Source organism: Heptranchias perlo, unplaced genomic scaffold, assembly GCF_035084215.1.
Source record: "Heptranchias perlo isolate sHepPer1 unplaced genomic scaffold, sHepPer1.hap1 HAP1_SCAFFOLD_82, whole genome shotgun sequence".
Classification (NCBI taxonomy): Eukaryota; Metazoa; Chordata; class Chondrichthyes; order Hexanchiformes; family Hexanchidae; genus Heptranchias; species Heptranchias perlo.
In genome coordinates, this window is record NW_027139855.1 from 271,612 (window position 1) to 282,992 (window position 11,381).

The window sequence follows — 11,381 nt, forward strand, 5'->3', positions numbered from 1 at the left end:
TCAAAGCAAAAAGATTTTATCTTCAAATACAAGAACTTTTCGTGGTTTTGATGGTTTTCAGCAAATGAACATATTTCAGCGAGCTGGAAGTTTTTTCTTTAATAGCCTAAGATTTTATCTTAAAATACAAGAACTTTTCGTGGTTCTTGTCAATTTTTGTTGGTTTTCATCTAATGAACTTATTTCAGTCAGCTGGATCTTTCTTCTTCAAAGCAAAAAGATTTTATCTTCAAATACAAGAACTTTTCGTGGTTTTGATGGTTTTCAGCAAATGAACATATTTCAGCGAGCTGGAAGTTTTTTCCTTAATAGAGTAAGATTTTATCTTAAAATACAAGAACTTTTCGTGGTTCTTGTCAATTTTTGTTGGTTTTCATCGAATGAACTTATTTCAGTCAGCTAGATTTTCTTCTTCAAAGAAAAAAGATTTTATCTTCAAATACAAGAACTTTTCGTGGTTTTGTTGGTTTTGAGCAAATGAACATATTTCAGCAAGCTGGGAGTTTTTTCTTTAATAGCGTAAGATTTTATCTTAAAATACAAGAACTTTTCGTGGTTCTTGTCAATTTTTGTTGGTTTTCATCTAATGAACTTATTTCAGTCAGCTAAATCTTTCTTCGTCAAAGCAAAAAGATTTTATCTTCAAATACAAGAACTTTTGGTGGTTTTGTTGGTTTTCAGCAAATGAACAGATTTCAGCGAGCTGGAAGTTTTTTCCTTAATAGAGTAAGATTTTATCTTCAAATACAAGAACTTTTCGTGGTTTTGATGGTTTTCAGCAAATGAACAGATTTCAGCGAGCTGGAAGTTTTTTCTTTAATAGCCTAAGATTTTATCTTAAAATACAAGAACTTTTCGTGGTTCTTGTCAATTTTTGTTGGTTTTCATCTAATGAACTTATTTCAGTCAGCCAGATCTTTCTTCGTCAAAGCAAAAAGATTTTATCTTTAAATACAAGAACTTTTGGTGGTTTTGTTGGTTTTCAGCAAATGAACAGATTTCAGCGAGCTGGAAGTTTTTTCCTTAATAGAGTAAGATTTTATCTTAAAATACAAGAACTTTTCGTGGTTCTTGTCAATTTTTGTTGGTTTTCATCTGATGAACTGATTTCAGTCAGCTGGATCTTTCTTCTTCAAAGCAAAAAGATTTTATCTTCAAATACAAGAACTTTTCGTGGTTTTGATGGTTTTCAGCAAATGAACATATTTCAGCGAGCCAGAAGTTTTTTCTTTAATAGCGTAAGATATTATCTTAAAATACAAGAACCTTTCGTGGTTCTTGTCAATTTTTGTTGGTTTTCATCTGATGAACTTATTTCAGTCAGCTAGATCTTTCTTCTTCAAAGCAAAAAGATTTTATCTTCAAATACAAGAACTTTTCGTGGTTTTGATGGTTTTCAGCAAATGAACATATTTCAGCGAGCTGGAAGTTTTTTCTTTAATAGCGTAAGATTTTATCTAAAAATACAAGAACTTTTCGTGGTTCTTGTCAATTTTTGTTGGTTTTCATCTAATGAACTTATTTCAGTCAGCTAGATCTTTCTTCTTCAAAGCAAAAAGATTTTATCTTCAAATACAAGAACTTTTCGTGATTTTGATGGTTTTCAGCAAAATAACATATTTCAGCGAGCTGGAAGTTTTTTCCTGAATAGAGTAAGATTTTATCTTAAAATACAAGAACTTTTCGTGGTTCTTGTCAATTTTTGTTCGTTTTCATCTGATGAACTGATTTCAGTCAGCTGGATCTTTCTTCTTCAAAGCAAAAAGATTTTATCTTCAAATACAAGAACTTTTCGTGGTTTTGATGGTTTTCAGCAAATGAACAGATTTCAGCGAGCTGGAAGTTTTTTCTTTAATAGCCTAAGATTTTATCTTAAAATACAAGAACTTTTCGTGGTTCTTGTCAATTTTTGTTGGTTTTCATCTAATGAACTTATTTCAGTCAGCCAGATCTTTCTTCGTCAAAGCAAAAAGATTTTATCTTTAAATACAAGAACTTTTGGTGGTTTTGTTGGTTTTCAGCAAATGAACAGATTTCAGCGAGCTGGAAGTTTTTTCCTTAATAGAGTAAGATTTTATCTTAAAATACAAGAACTTTTCGTGGTTCTTGTCAATTTTTGTTGGTTTTCATCTGATGAACTGATTTCAGTCAGCTGGATCTTTCTTCTTCAAAGCAAAAAGATTTTATCTTCAAATACAAGAACTTTTCGTGGTTTTGATGGTTTTCAGCAAATGAACATATTTCAGCGAGCCAGAAGTTTTTTCTTTAATAGCGTAAGATATTATCTTAAAATACAAGAACCTTTCGTGGTTCTTGTCAATTTTTGTTGGTTTTCATCTGATGAACTTATTTCAGTCAGCTGGATCTTTCTTCTTCAAAGCAAAAAGATTTTATCTTCAAATACAAGAACTTTTCGTGGTTTTGATGGTTTTCAGCAAATGAACATATTTCAGCGAGCTGGAAGTTTTTTCTTTAATAGCGTAAGATTTTATCTAAAAATACAAGAACTTTTCGTGGTTCTTGTCAATTTTTGTTGGTTTTCATCTCATGAACTTATTTCAGTCAGCTAGATCTTTCTTCTTCAAAGCAAAAAGATTTTATCTTCAAATACAAGAACTTTTCGTGATTTTGATGGTTTTCAGCAAAATAACATATTTCAGCGAGCTGGAAGTTTTTTCCTGAATAGAGTAAGATTTTATCTTAAAATACAAGAACTTTTCGTGGTTCTTGTCAATTTTTGTTCGTTTTCATCTAATGAACTGATTTCAGTCAGCTGGATCTTTCTTCTTCAAAGCAAAAAGATTTTATCTTCAAATACAAGAACTTTTCGTGGTTTTGATGGTTTTCAGCAAATGAACATATTTCAGCGAGCCAGAAGTTTTTTCTTTAATAGCGTAAGATATTATCTTAAAATACAAGAAGTTTTCGTGGTTCTTGTCAAATTTTGTTGGTTTTCATCTGATGAACTTATTTCAGTCAGCTAGATCTTTCTTCTTCAAAGCAAAAAGATTTTAACTTCAAATACAAGAACTTTTCGTGGTTTTGATGGTTTTCAGCAAATGAACATATTTCAGCGAGCTGGAAGTTTTTTCCTTAATAGAGTAAGATTTTATCTTAAAATACAAGAACTTTTCGTGGTTCTTGTCATTTTTTGTTGGTTTTCATCTAATGAACTTATTTCAGTCAGCTAGATCTTTCTTCTTCAAAGCAAAAAGATTTTCTCTTCAAATACAAGAACTTTTCGTGGTTTTGTTGGTTTTCATCAAATGAACAGATTTCAGCGAGCTGGAAGTTTTTTCCTTAATAGAGTAAGATTTTATCTTAAAATACAAGAACTTTTCGTGGTTCTTGTCAATTTTTGTTGGTTTTCATCTGATGAACTGATTTCAGTCAGCTGGATCTTTCTTCTTCAAAGCAAAAAGATTTTATCTTCAAATACAAGAACTTTTCGTGGTTTTGATGGTTTTCAGCAAATGAACATATTTCAGCGAGCCAGAAGTTTTTTCTTTAATAGCGTAAGATATTATCTTAAAATACAAGAACCTTTCGTGGTTCTTGTCAATTTTTGTTGGTTTTCATCTGATGAACTGATTTCAGTCAGCTGGATCTTTCTTCTTCAAAGCAAAAAGATTTTATCTTCAAATACAAGAACTTTTCGTGGTTTTGATGGTTTTCAGCAAATGAACATATTTCAGCGAGCCAGAAGTTTTTTCTTTAATAGCGTAAGATATTATCTTAAAATACAAGAACCTTTCGTGGTTCTTGTCAATTTTTGTTGGTTTTCATCTGATGAACTTATTTCAGTCAGCTAGATCTTTCTTCTTCAAAGCAAAAAGATTTTATCTTCAAATACAAGAACTTTTCGTGGTTTTGATGGTTTTCAGCAAATGAACATATTTCAGCGAGCTGGAAGTTTTTTCTTTAATAGCGTAAGATTTTATCTAAAAATACAAGAACTTTTCGTGGTTCTTGTCAATTTTTGTTGGTTTTCATCTAATGAACTTATTTCAGTCAGCTAGATCTTTCTTCTTCAAAGCAAAAAGATTTTATCTTCAAATACAAGAACTTTTCGTGATTTTGATGGTTTTCAGCAAAATAACATATTTCAGCGAGCTGGAAGTTTTTTCCTGAATAGAGTAAGATTTTATCTTAAAATACAAGAACTTTTCGTGGTTCTTGTCAATTTTTGTTCGTTTTCATCTGATGAACTGATTTCAGTCAGCTGGATCTTTCTTCTTCAAAGCAAAAAGATTTTATCTTCAAATACAAGAACTTTTCGTGGTTTTGATGGTTTTCAGCAAATGAACAGATTTCAGCGAGCTGGAAGTTTTTTCTTTAATAGCCTAAGATTTTATCTTAAAATACAAGAACTTTTCGTGGTTCTTGTCAATTTTTGTTGGTTTTCATCTAATGAACTTATTTCAGTCAGCCAGATCTTTCTTCGTCAAAGCAAAAAGATTTTATCTTTAAATACAAGAACTTTTGGTGGTTTTGTTGGTTTTCAGCAAATGAACAGATTTCAGCGAGCTGGAAGTTTTTTCCTTAATAGAGTAAGATTTTATCTTAAAATACAAGAACTTTTCGTGGTTCTTGTCAATTTTTGTTGGTTTTCATCTGATGAACTGATTTCAGTCAGCTGGATCTTTCTTCTTCAAAGCAAAAAGATTTTATCTTCAAATACAAGAACTTTTCGTGGTTTTGATGGTTTTCAGCAAATGAACATATTTCAGCGAGCCAGAAGTTTTTTCTTTAATAGCGTAAGATATTATCTTAAAATACAAGAACCTTTCGTGGTTCTTGTCAATTTTTGTTGGTTTTCATCTGATGAACTGATTTCAGTCAGCTGGATCTTTCTTCTTCAAAGCAAAAAGATTTTATCTTCAAATACAAGAACTTTTCGTGGTTTTGATGGTTTTCAGCAAATGAACATATTTCAGCGAGCTGGAAGTTTTTTCTTTAATAGCGTAAGATTTTATCTAAAAATACAAGAACTTTTCGTGGTTCTTGTCAATTTTTGTTGGTTTTCATCTCATGAACTTATTTCAGTCAGCTAGATCTTTCTTCTTCAAAGCAAAAAGATTTTATCTTCAAATACAAGAACTTTTCGTGATTTTGATGGTTTTCAGCAAAATAACATATTTCAGCGAGCTGGAAGTTTTTTCCTGAATAGAGTAAGATTTTATCTTAAAATACAAGAACTTTTCGTGGTTCTTGTCAATTTTTGTTCGTTTTCATCTAATGAACTGATTTCAGTCAGCTGGATCTTTCTTCTTCAAAGCAAAAAGATTTTATCTTCAAATACAAGAACTTTTCGTGGTTTTGATGGTTTTCAGCAAATGAACATATTTCAGCGAGCCAGAAGTTTTTTCTTTAATAGCGTAAGATATTATCTTAAAATACAAGAAGTTTTCGTGGTTCTTGTCAAATTTTGTTGGTTTTCATCTGATGAACTTATTTCAGTCAGCTAGATCTTTCTTCTTCAAAGCAAAAAGATTTTAACTTCAAATACAAGAACTTTTCGTGGTTTTGATGGTTTTCAGCAAATGAACATATTTCAGCGAGCTGGAAGTTTTTTCCTTAATAGAGTAAGATTTTATCTTAAAATACAAGAACTTTTCGTGGTTCTTGTCATTTTTTGTTGGTTTTCATCTAATGAACTTATTTCAGTCAGCTAGATCTTTCTTCTTCAAAGCAAAAAGATTTTCTCTTCAAATACAAGAACTTTTCGTGGTTTTGTTGGTTTTCATCAAATGAACAGATTTCAGCGAGCTGGAAGTTTTTTCCTTAATAGAGTAAGATTTTATCTTAAAATACAAGAACTTTTCGTGGTTCTTGTCAATTTTTGTTGGTTTTCATCTGATGAACTGATTTCAGTCAGCTGGATCTTTCTTCTTCAAAGCAAAAAGATTTTATCTTCAAATACAAGAACTTTTCGTGGTTTTGATGGTTTTCAGCAAATGAACAGATTTCAGCGAGCTGGAAGTTTTTTCTTTAATAGCCTAAGATTTTATCTTAAAATACAAGAACTTTTCGTGGTTCTTGTCAATTTTTGTTGGTTTTCATCTAATGAACTTATTTCAGTCAGCCAGATCTTTCTTCGTCAAAGCAAAAAGATTTTATCTTTAAATACAAGAACTTTTGGTGGTTTTGTTGGTTTTCAGCAAATGAACAGATTTCAGCGAGCTGGAAGTTTTTTCCTTAATAGAGTAAGATTTTATCTTAAAATACAAGAACTTTTCGTGGTTCTTGTCAATTTTTGTTGGTTTTCATCTGATGAACTGATTTCAGTCAGCTGGATCTTTCTTCTTCAAAGCAAAAAGATTTTATCTTCAAATACAAGAACTTTTCGTGGTTTTGATGGTTTTCAGCAAATGAACATATTTCAGCGAGCCAGAAGTTTTTTCTTTAATAGCGTAAGATATTATCTTAAAATACAAGAACTTTTCGTGGTTCTTGTCAATTTTTGTTGGTTTTCATCTGATGAACTTATTTCAGTCAGCTAGATCTTTCTTCTTCAAAGCAAAAAGATTTTATCTTCAAATACAAGAACTTTTCGTGGTTTTGATGGTTTTCAGCAAATGAACATATTTCAGCGAGCTGGAAGTTTTTTCTTTAATAGCGTAAGATTTTATCTAAAAATACAAGAACTTTTCGTGGTTCTTCTCAATTTTTGTTCGTTTTCATCTAATGAACTTATTTCAGTCAGCTAGATCTTTCTTCTTCAAAGCAAAAAGATTTTATCTTCAAATACAAGAACTTTTCGTGATTTTGATGGTTTTCAGCAAAATAACATATTTCAGCGAGCTGGAAGTTTTTTCCTGAATAGAGTAAGATTTTATCTTAAAATACAAGAACTTTTCGTGGTTCTTGTCAATTTTTGTTCGTTTTCATCTAATGAACTGATTTCAGTCAGCTGGATCTTTCTTCTTCAAAGCAAAAAGATTTTATCTTCAAATACAAGAACTTTTCGTGGTTTTGATGGTTTTCAGCAAATGAACATATTTCAGCGAGCCAGAAGTTTTTTCTTTAATAGCGTAAGATATTATCTTAAAATACAAGAAGTTTTCGTGGTTCTTGTCAAATTTTGTTGGTTTTCATCTGATGAACTTATTTCAGTCAGCTAGATCTTTCTTCTTCAAAGCAAAAAGATTTTATCTTCAAATACAAGAACTTTTCGTGGTTTTGATGGTTTTCAGCAAATGAACAGATTTCAGCGAGCTGGAAGTTTTTTCTTTAATAGCCTAAGATTTTATCTTAAAATACAAGAACTTTTCGTGGTTCTTGTCAATTTTTGTTGGTTTTCATCTAATGAACTTATTTCAGTCAGCCAGATCTTTCTTCGTCAAAGCAAAAAGATTTTATCTTTAAATACAAGAACTTTTGGTGGTTTTGTTGGTTTTCAGCAAATGAACAGATTTCAGCGAGCTGGAAGTTTTTTCCTTAATAGAGTAAGATTTTATCTTAAAACACAAGAACTTTTCGTGGTTCTTGTCAATTTTTGTTGGTTTTCATCTGATGAACTGATTTCAGTCAGCTGGATCTTTCTTCTTCAAAGCAAAAAGATTTTATCTTCAAATACAAGAACTTTTCGTGGTTTTGATGGTTTTCAGCAAATGAACATATTTCAGCGAGCCAGAAGTTTTTTCTTTAATAGCGTAAGATATTATCTTAAAATACAAGAACCTTTCGTGGTTCTTGTCAATTTTTGTTGGTTTTCATCTGATGAACTTATTTCAGTCAGCTGGATCTTTCTTCTTCAAAGCAAAAAGATTTTATCTTCAAATACAAGAACTTTTCGTGGTTTTGATGGTTTTCAGCAAATGAACATATTTCAGCGAGCTGGAAGTTTTTTCTTTAATAGCGTAAGATTTTATCTAAAAATACAAGAACTTTTCGTGGTTCTTGTCAATTTTTGTTGGTTTTCATCTCATGAACTTATTTCAGTCAGCTAGATCTTTCTTCTTCAAAGCAAAAAGATTTTATCTTCAAATACAAGAACTTTTCGTGATTTTGATGGTTTTCAGCAAAATAACATATTTCAGCGAGCTGGAAGTTTTTTCCTGAATAGAGTAAGATTTTATCTTAAAATACAAGAACTTTTCGTGGTTCTTGTCAATTTTTGTTCGTTTTCATCTAATGAACTGATTTCAGTCAGCTGGATCTTTCTTCTTCAAAGCAAAAAGATTTTATCTTCAAATACAAGAACTTTTCGTGGTTTTGATGGTTTTCAGCAAATGAACATATTTCAGCGAGCCAGAAGTTTTTTCTTTAATAGCGTAAGATATTATCTTAAAATACAAGAAGTTTTCGTGGTTCTTGTCAAATTTTGTTGGTTTTCATCTGATGAACTTATTTCAGTCAGCTAGATCTTTCTTCTTCAAAGCAAAAAGATTTTAACTTCAAATACAAGAACTTTTCGTGGTTTTGATGGTTTTCAGCAAATGAACATATTTCAGCGAGCTGGAAGTTTTTTCCTTAATAGAGTAAGATTTTATCTTAAAATACAAGAACTTTTCGTGGTTCTTGTCATTTTTTGTTGGTTTTCATCTAATGAACTTATTTCAGTCAGCTAGATCTTTCTTCTTCAAAGCAAAAAGATTTTCTCTTCAAATACAAGAACTTTTCGTGGTTTTGTTGGTTTTCATCAAATGAACAGATTTCAGCGAGCTGGAAGTTTTTTCCTTAATAGAGTAAGATTTTATCTTAAAATACAAGAACTTTTCGTGGTTCTTGTCAATTTTTGTTGGTTTTCATCTGATGAACTGATTTCAGTCAGCTGGATCTTTCTTCTTCAAAGCAAAAAGATTTTATCTTCAAATACAAGAACTTTTCGTGGTTTTGATGGTTTTCAGCAAATGAACAGATTTCAGCGAGCTGGAAGTTTTTTCTTTAATAGCCTAAGATTTTATCTTAAAATACAAGAACTTTTCGTGGTTCTTGTCAATTTTTGTTGGTTTTCATCTAATGAACTTATTTCAGTCAGCCAGATCTTTCTTCGTCAAAGCAAAAAGATTTTATCTTTAAATACAAGAACTTTTGGTGGTTTTGTTGGTTTTCAGCAAATGAACAGATTTCAGCGAGCTGGAAGTTTTTTCCTTAATAGAGTAAGATTTTATCTTAAAATACAAGAACTTTTCGTGGTTCTTGTCAATTTTTGTTGGTTTTCATCTGATGAACTGATTTCAGTCAGCTGGATCTTTCTTCTTCAAAGCAAAAAGATTTTATCTTCAAATACAAGAACTTTTCGTGGTTTTGATGGTTTTCAGCAAATGAACATATTTCAGCGAGCCAGAAGTTTTTTCTTTAATAGCGTAAGATATTATCTTAAAATACAAGAACTTTTCGTGGTTCTTGTCAATTTTTGTTGGTTTTCATCTGATGAACTTATTTCAGTCAGCTAGATCTTTCTTCTTCAAAGCAAAAAGATTTTATCTTCAAATACAAGAACTTTTCGTGGTTTTGATGGTTTTCAGCAAATGAACATATTTCAGCGAGCTGGAAGTTTTTTCTTTAATAGCGTAAGATTTTATCTAAAAATACAAGAACTTTTCGTGGTTCTTCTCAATTTTTGTTGGTTTTCATCTAATGAACTTATTTCAGTCAGCTAGATCTTTCTTCTTCAAAGCAAAAAGATTTTATCTTCAAATACAAGAACTTTTCGTGATTTTGATGGTTTTCAGCAAAATAACATATTTCAGCGAGCTGGAAGTTTTTTCCTGAATAGAGTAAGATTTTATCTTAAAATACAAGAACTTTTCGTGGTTCTTGTCAATTTTTGTTCGTTTTCATCTAATGAACTGATTTCAGTCAGCTGGATCTTTCTTCTTCAAAGCAAAAAGATTTTATCTTCAAATACAAGAACTTTTCGTGGTTTTGATGGTTTTCAGCAAATGAACATATTTCAGCGAGCCAGAAGTTTTTTCTTTAATAGCGTAAGATATTATCTTAAAATACAAGAAGTTTTCGTGGTTCTTGTCAAATTTTGTTGGTTTTCATCTGATGAACTTATTTCAGTCAGCTAGATCTTTCTTCTTCAAAGCAAAAAGATTTTATCTTCAAATACAAGAACTTTTCGTGGTTTTGATGGTTTTCAGCAAATGAACATATTTCAGCGAGCTGGAAGTTTTTTCCTTAATAGAGTAAGATTTTATCTTAAAATACAAGAACTTTTCGTGGTTCTTGTCATTTTTTGTTGGTTTTCATCTAATGAACTTATTTCAGTCAGCTAGATCTTTCTTCTTCAAAGCAAAAAGATTTTCTCTTCAAATACAAGAACTTTTCGTGGTTTTGTTGGTTTTCATCAAATGAACAGATTTCAGCGAGCTGGAAGTTTTTTCCTTAATAGAGTAAGATTTTATCTTAAAATACAAGAACTTTTCGTGGTTCTTGTCAATTTTTGTTGGTTTTCATCTGATGAACTGATTTCAGTCAGCTGGATCTTTCTTCTTCAAAGCAAAAAGATTTTATCTTCAAATACAAGAACTTTTCGTGGTTTTGATGGTTTTCAGCAAATGAACATATTTCAGCGAGCTGGAAGTTTTTTCTTTAATAGCCTAAGATTTTATCTTAAAATACAAGACCTTTTCGTGGTTCTTGTCAATTTTTGTTGGTTTTCATCTAATGAACTTATTTCAGTCAGCTAGATCTTTCTTCTTCAAAGCAAAAAGATTTTATCTTCAAATACAAGAACTTTTCGTGGTTTTGATGGTTTTCAGCAAATGAACATATTTCAGCGAGCTGGAAGTTTTTTCCTTAATAGAGTAAGATTTTATCTTAAAATACAAGAACTTTTCGTGGTTCTTGTCAATTTTTGTTGGTTTTCATCGAATGAACTTATTTCAGTCAGCTAGATTTTCTTCTTCAAAGAAAAAAGATTTTATCTTCAAATACAAGAACTTTTCGTGGTTTTGTTGGTTTTGAGCAAATGAACATATTTCAGCAAGCTGGGAGTTTTTTCTTTCATAGCGTAAGATTTTATCTTAAAATACAAGAACTTTTCGTGGTTCTTGTCAATTTTTGTTGGTTTTCATCGAATGAACTTATTTCAGTCAGCTAAATCTTTCTTCGTCAAAGCAAAAAGATTTTATCTTCAAATACAAGAACTTTTGGTGGTTTTGTTGGTTTTCAGCAAATGAACAGATTTCAGCGAGATGGAAGTTTTTTCCTTAATAGAGTAAGATTTTATCTTCAAATACAAGAACTTTTCGTGGTTTTGATGGTTTTCAGCAAATGAACATATTTCAGCGAGCTGGAAGTTTTTTCTTTAATAGCCTCAGATTTTATCTTAAAATACAAGAACTTTTCGTGGTTCTTGTCAATTTTTGTTGGTTTTCATCGAATGAACTTATTTCAGTCAGCTAGATCTTTCTTCGTCAAAGCAA